At 34.9% G+C, this 17,500-nt stretch overlaps 1 non-coding gene across 1 annotated transcript; it reads right to left on the reverse strand.

Annotated features, from left to right (window-relative positions):
- Positions 1 to 7,028: 7,028 nt before the first annotated feature.
- TRNAR-UCU lies at positions 7,029 to 7,100 on the reverse strand. Its single transcript has one exon. It is a non-coding gene; the product is annotated as a tRNA-Arg (tRNA).
- Positions 7,101 to 17,500: the final 10,400 nt, after the last annotated feature.

Here is a 17,500-nt window from a genome sequence, read left to right on the forward strand (position 1 = left end):
GGGGGGGGGGGGGGGGGAGGATTAAGATCGCACTAACCTCAATCCGTTTTCGTTTTATTCCAAGGCAAGGATTCAACAAACATTTCCCCAGCATCAAGGAGCTATTCGTGCGTTGGTAAATCGAAATAAGGAATCACAACCTTTGATCATTTTGTCATCATCTAATTGTTTTCAAATGGGTCCATTCAACAGTGTTAAATATAATGACGGTGTAACAAAAGAATCAACGAAAAGGGATCTCCGAATTTCCATTCTAAATTCATTGGGCCCTTTAGGGATTGTGCCTAAATTTGTGAATTTTTCTTCTTATCATTTAATAACTCATAATCAGATCTTGATAAAAAAAATATTTGCTACTTGACAATTTAAAACAGACTTTCACTTTCCAAGGACTTAAATATTATTTACTGGACAAAACTGGGAGAATTTATAATCCCAATCTAGGAAGTCACATCATTTTGAATCCATTAAATTTGAATTGGTTTTTTCTTCAACACGATTATTGCGAAGAGAGAGCGACAATAATTAACCTTGGACAGTTTATTTGTGAAAATGTATGTATATCCAAATATGGACCACGTCTCAAAGCGGGTCAGGTTCTAATTATTCGTGTTGGCTCTTTAGTAATAAGATCGGCCAAACCCTACTTGGCTTGCCAGGAGCAACCGTCCATAGACATTATGGTGAAACCCTTTCTTAGGGAGATACATTAGTTACATTTATATATGAAAAATCGAGATCTGGTGATATAACGCAGGGTCTTCCAAAAGTGGAACAGGTTTTAGAAGTGCGGTCGCTTGGTTCAATATCAATGAACCTAGAAAAACGGGTTGAAGGTTGGAACGAACGTATAACAAGAGTTCTTGGAATTCCTTGGGGGTTTTTGATTGGCGCAGAGTTAACCATAGCACAAAGTCGTATCTCTTTGGTTAATAAGATTCAAAAAGTTTATCGATCCCAGGGGGTGCAAATCCATAATAGGCATATATAAATTATTGTGCGTCAAATAACATTAAAAGTTTTGGTTTCGGAAGATGGAATGTCTAATGTTTTTCGGAGAACTTATTGGATTATTACGAGCGGAACGAACAGGACGCGCTTTGGAAGAAGCGATCTGTTATAGAGCCGTCTTATTAGGAATAACGAGGGCGTCTCTGAATACTCAAAGTTTCATATCCGAGGCGAGTTTTCAAGAGACTGCTCGAGTTTTAGCAAAAGCTGCTCTACGAGGTCGTATCAATTGGTTGAAAGGTCTGAAGGAGAACGTTGTTCTGGGGGGATGATACATGTTGGTACCGGATTCAAAGGATTAGTGTATAATTCAAGGCAACACAACAATATCCCTTTTGAAATAAAAAAGAATAACCTATTCCGAGGGGGTTTAGAGATATTTTGTTCCAACACAAAGAATTATTTGATTCTTACATCCCAAAGAATATCCACGATCCATCAGAACAATTATTTACGGGATTTAATGATTCCTAAGAGCATATTCATCCTTTTACCTTAACTTTAAACTATCTGGTCTAAAGATAATAGTGAATAGAAAGGAATTTATGGCTTGGCCTGTATATCAAGGGTCCAAAAAAGATGATAAAAATGCTGGGGATATTATGTGATTACTTGATATTCGAAAAAGATGACTCAAGTAGACGAGTTGAGAAAGAGATAGTGGAATCAAAATAATTCCTTTTTAAGTTCTATTTCTTCCAGAGGACAATATGAATGTGCTACCATGTTCCGTCAACACATTAAAAGGGCTATATGATATATCCGGTGCGGAAGTAGGCCAACATTTCTATTGGCAAATAGGTGGTTTCCAAGTCCATGCCCAAGTCCTTATTACGTCATGGGTCGTAATTTCTATCTTATTTGGTTCAGCTGCTATAGCTGTTCGGAACCCACAAACTATTCCGACTAATGGTCAGAATTTCTTCGAATATGTCCTTGAATTCATTCAAGACTTGAGCAAAACTCAGATTGGAGAAGAGTATGGTCCTTGAGTTCCCTTTATTGGAACTATGTTCCTATTTATTTTTGTTTCTAACTGGTCAGGGGATCTTTTACCTTGGAAAATAATACAGTTACCTCATGGGGAGTTAGCCGCACCTACGAATGATATAAATACTACCGTTTATTTAGCTTTACAAACGTTCGTGGCATATTTCTATGCGGGTCTTACCAAAAAAGGATTGGTTTATTTCGGTAAATACATTCAACCAACTCCAATCCTTTTACCAATTAACATCCTAGAAGATTTCACAAAACCCTTATCACTAAGTTTTCGGATTTTCGGGAATATATTGGTTGATGAATTAGTAGTTGTTGTTCTTGTTTCTTTAGTACCTTTAGTGGTTCCTATACCTGTCATGTTCCTTGGATTATTTACAAGAGGGATTCAAGCTCTTATTTTTGCAACTTTGGTCGCGGCGTATATAGGCGAATCCATGGAAGGTCATCATTAACTAGCTTTTCTGATTGATATTCGGGAATTCAAAATTAAAAATAAAGGAAAGAGATCTAAACGATCTTTTTCCTAAGATTCTTGGCGCATTGATGTCATACCCCCACTTCTATTTGTTCATTCAATTACAAGATTCTAATTATATTAGGGTTCATAAGTTGAATCCAAATTGTTATGCTATCTAGTTTTTATGTGTGATTAAACAAAAACAATGTTCTATAGAACGATGGATTGCCATTTAATTTGATTTAATTCAAGGATTGTCCAAAATTCGAATTAATTCCATGCAATTCCATTAACCAAATCCTGATATTATATTGATATGTAATGATAATGATTTGGGCTAATGATGATGAACCAACCAACCTGCCTATTTGGATTCATACGGGATAATGATAACTAAAGGGAAAAGAGGAAGTGACAAATGGGTTTCATAAAAAATAGGTTGAGGGGGTCGACTTAGGTGTATGTAATGGCTATAAACCAATTGTTGTGTATGTTTTTCTAGAATCCGAATGCATATAAGATGAGAATGAAATAGTTGTTTTACACTATGGAAGAAACATATGTATATGTGATATTTGATATTGACTAGTTATATATAAATTATCCATAGATCTTATTTCCTTTACGATCCCACTATGAATTTAGATGAGGATTCCAATAGAAGTCCTTCCATTTCGTCTGTGACGAATGAATAAACACATGAAACCAAGAGCATATAGAAGAGAAAAATCACGAACAATTGAAAGAATGCTTTGGAACTAAAAAATGGAAGAACTTGGGCCTATGGATTGATAATTGATAAAGACTCGATGGATGGGAACGAAAAACGAGAAATTGCAGTAGTTCTGACGATTAAATAATATAATTACTTCAATTGGATATATCTTAGTAATGGAATCATAAGGCATTATTTATTGGTTTTGACTGTATCATTAACCATTTATTTATTTTGGTGCGAGGAGCTTACCATGAATCCACTGATTTCTGCCGCTTCCGTTATTGCTGCTGGATTGGCCGTAGGGCTTGCTTCTATTGGACCCGGAGTTGGTCAAGGTACTGCTGCGGGACAAGCTGAAGAAGGTATTGCGGAACAACCAGAGGCAGAGGGTAAAATACGACGTACTTTATTGCTGAGTTTGGATTTTATGGAAGCTTTAACAATTTATGGGTTGGTTGTGGCATTAGCAATTTTACTTGCGAATCCTTTTGTTTAATCCTAAGAATAAAAAGTTTTTTTTCTAAATTTTATTTCCCTGGATTTCCCACCTGCTTTTTTGAATTCTATCAAGATTTTACTCCTACAATCACTTTTTGATTGAGACAATATCCGTGGGAAGGACTGATTTGAGGATGAGGAATTAGAAGACCTACTCGCTTTCTTCCTTCCCGTTCTTAGTCCAATGAAACCCTTTTTTTAGAAAGCGTTGCAAAAGATGAGGTATTTCACGACTGACATGAGATCTGGACCTAATTCTAATAAGTGTGTTTCTGAGTGGGAACCTCAATTGAAATACCAAAAAAAATTCAAAATGGAATAATAAAATCTATGAAAAAAAGAAGAAAAAAAAAGAATAAATCAAACAATAAAAAAGGGACGAATTGATACAAACTCTGTTTGATTTTGTTAGTCCTATCTAAAAGAGGAGATCATATGAAAAATGTAACCAATTCTTTCGTTTCTTTGGGTCACTGGCCATCTGTCGGGAGTTTCGGGTTTAATACCGATATTTTAGCAACAAATCCAATAAATATAAGTGTAGTTCTTTTTTGGAAAGGGAGTGTGTGCGGGTTGTTTATTTCAAGAATAAGCTGGATCTAACCAGCTGCACTTTCTTTTTTCTTTAGAACTAAACTAGGTAAATGAAGGGTGCACGATCTCGCGAATTACTTCTGAATAAGTGAAGAAATCATATGTAAGAACCATAGCATTTCGCGACTCATTGGTAAAGTAAATACACTTTGATTCTCTATCAACCAATAATGTGGAACTATTAACATGGTTAAAGCTAAACCGTTTGAAGTCTAGGCGCAACATGGTACTCTTTCTACCACTATTTTAGTATGGAAATGGTTTCAAAAAAAAAAAAGTATGCAATTTTTTCGATATAGAACACTCATATCGATAAAACGATTTGAACCTGAATCGACGACCTATGTATTAAAGTAAGAAGCATTTTTTGGATTTTAAGAAAAAACAACTTTGCCGATAATTACAAATTTTTGTCTGGTCGGAAGAGTCCTCCAAATATTATGGTCGTGGATCAATGATCCGTTTTGATATTTTGGAATACGAACAAAGAAGATAGGATAGGCTCATTACATAAATAAATGGAATCCCTTATAAGTAACTGAGCGTGAGAGCCAAATGAATCGAAAGATTCATGTTTGGTTCGGGAAGAGATCGTGGAAGTTTTCAAAATGAATGGGAAGTTTTGAAATGAATGGGAAGATAATCTACTTTAATTAAGTGATTTATTAGATAATCGAAAACAGAGGATCTTGAGTACTATTCGAAATTCAGAAGAATTACGTGAAGGGGCCATTGAACAGCTAGGAAAAGCCAGGGCTCGCTTACGAAAAGTGGAAATGGAAGCCGATCAATTTCGAGTGAGTGGATATTCTGAGATAGAACGAGAAAAATCAAATTTGATTAATTCAACTTATAATAACTTGATACAATTAGAAAATTAAAAAAACGAAACCATTCAGTTTGAACAACAAAAAGCGATTAATCAAGTCCGACAACGAGTTTTCCAACAAGCCTTACAAGGAGCTCTAGGAACTCTGAATAGTTGTTTGAACAGCGAGTTACATTTACACACCATTAATGCTAATATTGGCATGTTTGGGGCGATGAAAGAAATAACAGATTAGTCCTTTGTACTGCAGGCATTATTTTTTCCTTTGCTTCTAAAAAAGAATTAAGAAAGACTCATGGAAACTATTAGAGACGACGAAATTAGTACTATTATCCGTGAACGTATTGAACAATATAAAAGAGAAGTAAGGTTGTGAATAACGGCACCGTACTTCAAGTAAGCGACGGTATAGCTCGTATTCATGGTCTTGATGAAGTAATGGCAGGAGAATTAGTATAATTTGAAGAAGGTACAATAGGCATTGCTCTTAATTTGGAATCAAATAATGTTGGTGTTGTATTAATGGGTGACGGTTTAATGATACAAGAGGGAAGTTCTGTAAAAGCAACGGGACGAATTGCTCAGATCCCTGTGAGCAAAGCTTATTTGGGTCGTGTTGTAAATGCTCTGGCTAAACCTATTGATGGTAGGGGTGAAATTTCATCTTCTGAATCCCGGTTAATTGAATCTCCCGCTCCAGGTATTATTTCAAGACGTTATGTATATGAGCCTCTTCAAACGGGACTTATTGCTATTGATTCGATGATCCTGTAGGGCGCGGCCAACGAGAATTAATTATTGGGGACAGGCAGACCGGTAAAACAGTAGTAGCCACAGATACTGTTCTCAATCAAAAAGGGAAAAGCGTAGTATGTGTTTATGTATCTATTGGTCAAAAAGCGTCTTTTGTAGCTCAGGTAGTGACTACTTTCCAGGAACAGGGGGCAATGGATTATACTATTGTGGTAGCCGAAATGGCAGACTCACCTGCTACATTACAATACCTCGCCCCTTATACATGAGCGGCTCTGGCTGAATATTTTATGTACCATGAACGACATACTTCAATCATTTATGATGATCCCTCCAAACAAGCACAAGCTTATCGTCAAATTCTCTTCTATTACGGAGACCCCCAGGCTGCGAAGCTTATCCAGGAGATGTTTTTTATTTTCATTCACGCCTTTTGGAAAGAGCCGCTAAATTAAGTACTCTTTTAGGTGAAGGAAATATGACTGCTTTACCAATAGTAGAGACTCAATCTGGGGATGTTTCGCTTATATCCATACCAACGTAATTTCCATTATAGATGGACAAATATTCTTATCCGTCGATCTATTCAATGCCGGAATCCGATCTGCTATAAATGTGGGGATTTCTGTTTCCAGAGTAGGATCTGCGACGCAAATTAAAGCCATGAAACGAGTAACTGGCAAATTAAAATTGGAGCTGGCTCAATTCGCAGAGTTAGAAGCCTTTGCACAATTTGCTTTTGATCTCGATAAAGCAACTCAGAATCAATTGGCAATAGGTCAACGATTACGTGAATTGCTCAAACAAGACCAATCGGCTCCTCTCATCGTGGAAGAACAGGTAATGACTATTTATACTGGAACGAATGGGTATCTTGATTCGTTAGAAATAGATCAGGTAAAGAAATTCCTCGTTCAATTACATACTTACTTAAAAACGAATAAACCTCAATTGCAAGAAATTATATCTTCTACCAAGAAATTTCCGGAGGAAGCAGAAGTTCTTTTGAAGGAAGCTATTAAGGAACAGATGGAACGGTTTCTACTTCAGGAACAAGCATAAAGAAGTTGATTACTCTTAGTAAATCGTCGATAAACGTTTCTTATTTAAATCATTCAAAATATCTGTCTTGACATAAACAGATAAAAAAATAGATGGAAATAAATTGCGTCCAATAGGATTTGAACCTATACCAAAGGTTTAGAAGACCTATGTCCTATCCATTAGACAATGGACGCCTTTTCATTCTGTATTTTATATTTTTATTTTTCCTTTACTATCTTACTGTTTGTAAAAAAAGGAACCAGATTCTTTTGTGAAATAATTTAGGAAAGAAATATGTGTATTTACATTAATGATGCGTGTATTAGAATTAAAATGGAGCGGGTAGAGAGAATCGAACCCGCATCGTTAGCTTGGAAGGCTAGGGGTTATAGTCGACGTCGATTCAGCCTTTCTTTTTGACGTCTCTAATTCAAAACCGAACATGAAACCTTGGTTTCATTCGGCTCCTTTATGGAAAATGGATAGATTCCCAAATCTAAGTTTTAAAAAAGAAATTCGACCCATAACACCTATGTTAGCTTTTTTTGTCTGAATACATTCAAAACAACTCGCTTTATAGATGATCCCTCTAGAAGGGGGTAATTCTAACAAATACTTCTAGTTATTTCGTTCTCTATTTCTACTGTGCGAATCCTGAGGAAAAGAGTTGTGTTTCCACCGAGCTGAAACAATATGTTGATGTCCCTAGTAAAACAAAGTCATCATTTAATAGCTATTTCGCTTCAATTTCCCTTCTACAAAGAAAAAATGGAAGATCTAGTTACGATTGAAATACACTTTTTTTCTTTATCCATGGACCCTTTATTCATACTCATTCAATTGGAAGTTTTGATCCAACTAAAAAAAATTATGCTTCGCAATTCCATAATCCAATTTTCAATTTTGAATTGACCCTTGGATACAAATCATGAGAATGTATATCCTTCCTCAAATATTTCATTGAGAGGTAAAGGATAAAATCATTTTAAGAAAGAAAGTTTTTGATCGGAATACAGATTAACCGAAAGACCCCTTAACTATTTAAGGGATTAATAGAACGAATCACACTTTTACCACTAAACTATACCCGCTACAATTGATTATTGTATATGAATGGAATCTTTGTCGAACAAGGGAATCCTACATAATAAAGATAGGATCAGAATATAATTATTAAATTGGAGCGTTGACGCTTTTTGTCGGTAGAACTTGATGAGGTACGAAAGTAAGTTTTATAAAAAAAAAAGATTATATCTTTTTTTTTGCTGGGAGTTCTTTAAAGAGCCATTGAAGTTACAAAAAATTGTGTCATAGTCCGTAGCTCCGTTTTTTCAACCCTCCAATACTTTACAAGCAAATACAAAATTTTATCAACAAAGAGAGAAAGTTTGATTCTTTCATTTTTTGAAGATACCCTTTCCCTATTTATTTTATTCATATTCCGCTGGTAAATTTTAGGAATTCGGGCTAATCAACCGGATCTAGTATAAAAACCAGGAGTCTTTTTTATGGACTCAACTCAAGTCTTCAAATAAAGACTGCCCTTGAAGAAATAACGAAATTATAGTTATAATATTAAGAAATAGGATAGGTCCCTCTTTTTCAAAATTGATAAAGACACTTCTATCCTATACCATAAGATTGGAAATAGTCTTCTGTGTTCCTGTCGTTGTTGTTTCAATAACAAGTCTTTTTGTTTTTAAATCATAGAAATGAGTTGATCTATCATTCATTGCGTTGGACTAAAGTAAGAAATGGCACGGCTAGGTACTGACCAGGCCGGGGAATAAAAGGAGCTTTCGGCTAAAAAAGGGGGGAGATTCCGTTTTTCTTTCTATGGAAGATATACCCATTATCAAAATGAAATTCGAGTTGAATTGCTAATCCAATTTGTATCTATCTTATCTATCTATAGAATAGAGTGAAAGAAGTAATAAAGACTTTTTGGCTTCAAGCGTAACATAGTAATTTTTTCAATTTGGAGAGATGGCTGAGTGGACTAAAGCGACGAATTGCTAATCCATTGTACGATTTATTTGTACCGAGGGTTCGAATCCCTCTCTTTCCGTTTCCTTCGATGACTTGCTTTTTTTTTGCATTCAAAAAAAGACCGAGACCCTTTCATTTTATCTTATTTTCTCATAGTTAAATGTCTGCAATAAAAAAATAAGAAAATGAATAAACCAACAAGCAATAAAAAGGTTTTTTCCTCTTCCTCTTTTTTATTCCTCACGTCCAGGATTACGTCCTGGATCATTAGATAGGAATCCGAAGATAAAAAAAAAAGAAACAAAGAATATCACTACTGTGTAAACGAAGAGTTTGAGAGTAAGCATTGCACAATCTTCAAGATCATTTTTGTAAAAAAAGGGAATAGACTATCCTTTTTTATACCACATATCCTCTTTTTACACCAAGAAACGAAGTAGTTTCTCAAAAAGAAAGTAATTTTAAGAAATTCTTTTGTAATAAGATTCTTTCGTTACGGAAAGGCTTTTTTATGACCCAATTCTATATTGTGGGAGACCCTAAATTTAATAGGGCCCTTGAAGTAGAAGGTCAAGTTGGGGAGGTGATCCAGATTTCTCGCAATTATCCAAGAATAAAAATGTTTGGATCGAGGGTTCAGAATGTATGACTTAGCTGATCTTTTTAATTGTTATAATCTTTTTTTGTCGATAAAATCATACATGTTGGTAGAACAGTCGGAAAAAAATATCATCGAAAACTTACGGCAGCTTGCCAAACAAGGGCTAAGAGAAGAAAGAGCACAGGTATTACTGGCATAACATCTACAATTGGATTAAAAACCGCATAAGCCTCGGGCAATTTGGCGAAGAAAAAACTACTCGAGTGAAGGGCAGAATTAAGACAGATACAAATCAAACTAAAGATATTAAGCATAAAAAACATTTCCTTCTTGGAGATAATTGTATTTTGATTGAGTTATTGATATTAAGGAAAAAAAACGAAGAAAGTAAGGTAGATCAAAATTCTTTTTTCTTTTACTTGCTCAATCACAAATCCTTCACTTCTCAACCGAGAACAGAAGGAGTCATACTTTCATACAATATCTTAATTTAATTCTCTATAATGATCAATAAATTAAGTGAAATTCTACAAATATATGCATGAAATCCTAGCAACAATCTACTCTATTCCATAGAGATTTGGGTGGGAATTGACGAATAAACAATACGGATATTAGTGTTTATTGGTGTCAAATATAAATATAAATGGGGCGTGGCCAAGCGGTAAGTCAACGGGTTTTGGTCCCGCGACTCGCAGGTTCGAATCCTTTTGTCCCAGAGCAGTCCAATTAGGTTCAAAGTGTAATGTTGAATAAAATCGAATCCTTTTTTCTTAGCTTAGTTTTACTGATTCTTTTCTGAATCATATCTTTCCCATTTTTCTCGCAAAACAACCCAGGGCAAATGACATGCCGATAGAGCAAAATCTATTTCCTATCCTACCTGACTAGGAAATAGCTCAATAGTTGAATTCAAAAATTAGATGGGCTCTTCCGTGTCTGCCTATTCCGTCGATATGCCTAGTTGCTTAGAAAGACTTTATGGTCTTTGAATAAATAAAATAACGCATTCAAAGTAAAAATGCGAAAAAAACTCTACCTGACTTCCCCTATATTTAAAGTAAACAAGGGAGTCCAGTTATTAGTTATTAATTCTCTGGGGATCTTGGAAGTATAAACTAAACCATAAGGGGCTCTTGTGACTAATTAAATTTTCATTCCATCACCGAGATAATGATTCATTCAAAATCTATGGGTGATTGAGTCGGAAATGAGATATCTAACTACTGGCTATGATCTGATTGCGAAATCTTTTAATTTATTTCACGATCAAATAAGAAAGATTCTATTGATATTTAAATATAAAATTTTAAAAACGAAACGCTTTTAATGATGTTTTATCGATCTTTGGTGCTCGAAGAGATGTGAGATTTGTTAATTTTAATTCTATCGACTCATTTCTGACCTTTCCATTTCATTGGACCCAGTTCCTTGGTTAATACTTAATATTCATTTTGTTCCGGTATTAGAAATTTAATTAAAGACCCTCCCCTTTTTTTAGTTAGGTGTTTTTAGCTTAGTTGGTCGAGAAAGGTTGAATCTTTCATGATTGATCGTCTTGAACAATCTGTTCTATTGAAGATGCGGATTAAAGAAAAGCGTTTTTTTCTTCATTTTATGTATAAATTCTTTTGCTCATAGAATAAAAGATGGGGTTAATTAAATTGAATCCTTTGCGAAGACTTCTCCAGAAAAAAGGACCTTTCCATATAGAAAAAGAAAGTATGAAAGTATAGATTACTATGTGCCGATTGAACCAATGACTATTCATGATTCCATATTGAATCAATTCCATACCGGCTCCAAACTAGAGGAAAGTTATGGTAAAACTTCGTTTAAAACGATGTGGTAGAAAGCAACGTGCGACTTGAAGGACATGATCGGTTGTGGATTCTTACATCCACCATTTTATAAAGGAATGAAGGTGCTCTTGGCTCGACATAGTTTGTTCTGTTTCACTAGAACAATCCCTTTTTGTTGGGTTGTAAATAGTACATGATGGAGCTCGAGTAGAAAGTCTTGATTCATTTCTTAGGGGAAAGGGTCTAGGGTTAGTGTCAATCAATAAGTCGGAACTACTTCGTAAGTATATCTTCAATATAGAAATCGAAAGGATCCGATTCGAGCAAACGTTTCAAAAAAGGAAATCTTTTCTTGGAATTGTCAAAAAGCTATTTTTATCAAAACAAAAGTGTATCGCATGGGAATCAATCCTTCGTCTGATTCTTCGATAGAAAGAAATCACAAAAGGTATATTGCTTCCGTTTTGAAAGATTAAAGATCACCGAAGTAATGTCTAAACCCAATGATTCAAAGCAATGATAAAGGATCCTGGAACAAGAAAACACCATTTTCTGTTATCTCAACAATAGGTTCGGTCAGGGCGAGGAATAAAAAATGGACTCTAAACAAGACAAAGCAAGGGGGTTAGAGACAACTCAATAAATAAAATGCCTAAGCTTAAGGATTTTCCTTTGAGCTCTTTGATAATTATACAACTTGAGTTATGAGTACGAATGGTTTTTTCTTTTCTGCGAGAAGGAAGAAAAAAAGGAATGCAAAAAAAAGACTAATGGATTTGCTGATTTTCTCAATCTATTTGGAACTATATACATAAATTCAAATCATTCTTTCTCGAGCCGTACGAGGAGAAAACCTCCTATATGTTTCTTGGGGGCGTTGTTCATCTACATCTATCCCAATGAGCCATCTATCGAATCGTTGGAATTGATGTTCGATCCCGAAGAGAAGGAAGATATCTTCGGAAAGTGGGTTTTTACGATCCCATAAAGAATCAAACTTATTCAAACGTTCCCGCTATTCTCTATTTCCTTGAAAAAGGCGCTCAACCCACGGGAACCGTTCATGATATTTCAAAGAAGGCAGAGGTGTTTAAGGAACTTCCCGTTAATCAAACGAACTTTAAATAATGAACAAAGAAAAAGAAAGTGGGGGTTCCATAATGTAAACTTAACTTCCCGTAATTTATTCTTTTTTCACTCTTTTTATTTTTCTATTTATACGAATTTACTATTAGATTGCTTTCATATAATCCCAAATTATCGATTCTCGAAAAAATGAAATATTTTTTCTTGATATGGTTTTTGTTAGGATGACACCAAGAAAAGAGGGTTAAGCTTGCTTATTGTCCCTTTAGTTATATTTGAGTTTTTTCTTTTTTTCTTTATGTTTTCAACGTTCATATTAACAATAGTGTATTGAACAAATATAATTGGATCGTGGATAAATGGATCTATTTATCCACGTCCCATAAGTTTTGTTTTTTAATTCATCAAAAAGTGTTCGTTAGATTTGCTGTAAGTTTAATCCTTTGATGTGTCCGTTCAATCTAATCTATTTCTTTTTTTATTTTGGTCGTATCTACACACCATAATTATATTATTTGGGTTGCTCACTCAATGGTAGAGTACTCGGCTTTTAAGTGCGGCTAGATTCTTTTACACATTTGGATGAAGCAAAAGATTCGTCCATACCATTGGTAAAGTTTGTAAGACCACGACTGATACTGAAAGGGAATGAATGGAAAAAATAGCATGTCGTATCAATGCAAAACTCTGAGAATTTTTCGTCCTTACCAGAGCGGTACAAGATATTGTTTGAACTCTTGGAGCGTGACAAAAGAAATTCACGGATGGGTCGAGTGAATAAATGGATAGAGCCATACGGCTCCAATTATAGGGAAATAAAAAGCAACGGGCTTTTTTTCTTAATTTGAATGATTACCCGATCTAATTATACGTTAAAAATATATTAGTGCCTAACGCGGTAAAAGGTTCTCCTATACGTGGATTATCTATTTTTTTATGAATCCCAACTATTCACTATATCTTCATTATAGTATGGAGGGGAGACGAATGTGTAGAAGAAGGGGTATATCGATAAAGATAAAAATTTTCCAAAATCAAAAGAGCGATCGGGTTGCAAAAATAAAGGATTTCTAACCATTATCAATTGGATTAAAAAAGGTAGGATCCATTGATTAGCCTATCTGTCTCCGAGGTGTCTAGTTTTTTATTATTATATACCTTGTTTTGACTGTATCGCACTATGTATCATTTGTGAACCCTAGAAATCCTTTGCCTTTGTTTCAAATCGAATTTTTAATGAAGGAATTGGAAGCATATTCAAAAATAGATAGATCTCGGCAATAAGACTTCATATATCCACTTCTCTTTCAGGAGTATATTTATGCACTTGCTCATGATCATGGTTTAAATGGATCAATTCTTTGTGAATCCGTGAAAAATGTAGGTTATGATAATAAATCCAGTTCACTGCTTGTGAAACGTTTAATTGCTCAAATGTATCACAAAAACATTTTAATTTGATGATTTCGACAAATGTTGCTAAACAAAAAAAATTTGTTGCGCACAACCCAAATGTTTATTATCAAATGATATCCGAAGGGGTTTCAGTCATAGTAGAAATTCCCTTTTCACTACGATTAGTATCTTTTCTAGAAGGAAAGGATATAAGAAAATCTCATAATTTACGATCCATTAATTCAATATTTCCTTTTTTAGAGGATAAATTATCACATTTAACTCATGTGTCAGATATACTAATACCTTACCCTGTCCATTTGGAAATCTTGGTTCAAATCCTACGCTCTTGGATACAAGATGTTCCCTCTTTGCATTTATTGCGATTCTTTCTCCATGAGTATGGTAATTGCTGTAGTCTTATTGCTAAAGCAATTTCCTTTTTTTTTCAAAGGAGAATCAACGCTTTTTCTTCTTCCTATATAATTCTCATGTATATGAATGCGAATCCATATTAGTTTTTCTCCATAAACAATCTTTTCGTTTACGATCAACATCTTTTAGAATCCTTCTTGAGCGAATAAATTTCTATGGAAAAATGGAGCATCATGTAGTAGTGTTTAGTAATGATTTTCAGACCTTCCTATGGGTTTTCAAGGATCCTTTTATGCATTATGTCAGATATCAAGGAAAATCAATTCTGGCTTCAAAGGGAAGTACTCTTTTGATGAATAAATGGAAATGGAATCTTGTAAATTTATGGCAATGTAATTTTTCCTTGTGGTCTCAACCAGATAGAATTAAGATAAATAAATTATCCAATCATTCCCTAGAGATTTTGATCTATCTTGAAAGTGTACGACTTAACCCTTCGGTGGTAAGGAGTCAAATGATAGAAAGTACATTTATAATGGATATTTTTATTAAGAAATTTGATACCAAAGTCCCAATTATTTCTTTGGTTGGGTCGTTGGCTAAAACAAAATTTTGTAACGTTTCAGGGCATCCCATTAGTAAGCCGACTTGGGACGATTTATTAGATTCTGATATTCTCGATAGATTTGGGCGTATATGCAAAAATCTTTCTCGTTATTACAACGGATCTTCAATAAAAAAAGAGTTTGTATCAAACAAAGTATATACTTCAACTTTCGTGCGCTAGAACTTTGGCTCGTAAATACGAAAGTACTGTACGTGCTTTTTTTTAAAACATTAGGTTCGGAATTGTTGGAAGAATTCTTTACGGAGGAAGAACAAGTTCTCCCTTTGATCTTATGAAGCGCTTCTTCTTCCCGGAAGTTCTATAGAGAAAAGATTTGGTATTTAGATATTTTTCGTATTAATGACCTAGCCAATCATTCATAATTGGTTAGGAGATCGTTTAAATTGTACTGATCCCAAACCAAAAGGACGGAAAAATGTTTTCATTCATTTCAATTCTGAAACGCATATGCAGTTGTAATTGAATCAACTTAATTAGTATTTAACTTTCTTAGAAACCTGTCTAGGGAACTGAGTCTTAGATGTATACATAAGGAAAGCCTGTGTGCAATTAAAAATGCAAGCACGGTTTGGGGAGGGATTTTTCTCCTATTTCGACAAAGGAATTATCTACTCCATCCGACTAGTTCCGGGTTCGAGTCCCAAGCAACCCAAAATATTAGATGGAAAATACAAATGAAATGGATCTTTTTTTTTTATTTTACTTTAGTTTCTTTATTCACCAAGCATTATAATGAGTTTATCCGTATGGATATGAATCTTATATTGGTTGACATGGGCATATAAGTCATGTTATACTATTAGATAACAAGCCTTCACTTATCAATTATAGATAGTTTGTGTGCTTGGGAGTCCCTGATAATTGAATAAACCAAGATTTTACCATGACTACAATTTTAGAGAGACGCGAAAGTGAAAGCCTATGGGGTCGCTTTCGATTCATCCCTGGAGTTGAATACCTCATTCAATAATCTTTTTTTATCCAACCCGTAGGAATCAATAGAAAAGGAAAATCCCTTATGATACACCAGATCTGACTCGGTTATTAATAGAGTGAATAGATCTGCCATTTGTTGAAATCTCTCTTCTGATTCAAAATCGCGGTGTAACGTGTACCCCCCCTGTTTCGGTCATGGAATAGATAAAATAAATAAAAAAATGGATTTTGGTTCAAGAATGAAATTTTATTGGAACTGTCCATATCCGGTTCATCCTTCGGAACCATATCACATCCCGGATCTGATGAAATAAGATGAATTGAGACGGTATTTTGTAAATACGTAATTATCTTGAATATATCAACCATTTCTTTATTTTCCGATCGTCTGGAAGGGACAAAAGAAACATCTTGTTCTTTCTTCAACAATTTATGATCTCTAGTGGACCTCTCAGTAGGATTCGAACCCAGATGAAGTTCTGACCATCTGTCAAAGAAAAAGGAACGAATTGATTTTGTAGAATTCCCAAGAATTGCTTCGATTTCTTCCGGAAGCAGATGATTATTCATCTGCTTCTCACGTTCCGTGAATAGCCGGGACATTGAGGAATATCAAGAAAGGAATTTCTGGAATCGGTCTGATTTTCTCTATGTTCGTTCCGTTTAAAGAAAGGAAGGATCCCAAAGAATCCATCTTTCTTTTTGTTGTTGAATCTCTCTTTGATTGATCAATGTGTGATATTCCGAGTCCTCATTACTAATCGAATCGAAAGGGTCTCTGGATTGATCAGAAGATCCTTTCAATTGGCTAGAATTCGTTACTTGAACGAAAATAAATCTTGTGGAATCATATTGAATATTTGACGATACATTTCGTACCTTTCTAAAAAACCGATCTTTGCTTACCAACCACACATTGTCTAACCAAATCCAACTCTCTCTCGATACGTTCCTCAAAAAATCCGACTCGTGCAGATTCTTTCCCCAACTAATGAAGATATCTTAGTGGAATTGCCACATATGAAATTGAGCACAATTTTGTAAAGAAATACCCCACTTGTTTCTCGAGAAGAGATGGGAAACATGTTCAATCTCATTTGATTGAATAGTTGACTCAGCTCCTTGTTGTTTGAAGAAACCCTCCACTTCAATTTGTCTTTTTTCACGAAAAGCAGACATGAGATAACAAATCCAGTGTTTCACTAAGATTTCGAATAGCTGTCCCGAATTCAAGTTGATTATGTTTCACTTCTTTCTCAGAGAAAGACGACCAACAATTCCCAATCATTGTCCTTGCGGATCGAATCATCCGTATAGGATATAAAAAGAAACTCCAGATATTTGATATCTTTCTCTTTAAATAAGATCTCAATTCCAGTTACGGTTTCCTTAGATATCTTACAGCTAGAATTCCACCTTTTTCCGATCCGGTTCCTCCACCACCGCGAACCCCAGTTAGAGTCAGGCATTATACACTTTTTCGTTATTGGGAGAACCCAAGTACTCTCTTTTGGATCCATGAAACAACTCTCAAAGATCTTTTTCCCTTTTGGAAGATAGAGGAGCGAAATAATCAACCTCTTAATATTGGAAGACCAAAAAGATTCTTCCGATGTATCATTTCTGGGTCCAATGAAATTCATAGGTATATGAAGAAGCCCCATCAAATAGAGATTCTTTCTTTCGACTATATTTCGATTGTTAATACGATATATAAGGAACGCTACTACAAGCAGTACTACACCTTTGATCGTGAAATATCGATTGCTTGTTGAACCCTGT

The sequence above is a fragment of the Papaver somniferum genome, chromosome 10 (genome assembly GCF_003573695.1).
Source record: "Papaver somniferum cultivar HN1 chromosome 10, ASM357369v1, whole genome shotgun sequence".
Taxonomy (NCBI): domain Eukaryota; kingdom Viridiplantae; phylum Streptophyta; class Magnoliopsida; order Ranunculales; family Papaveraceae; genus Papaver; species Papaver somniferum.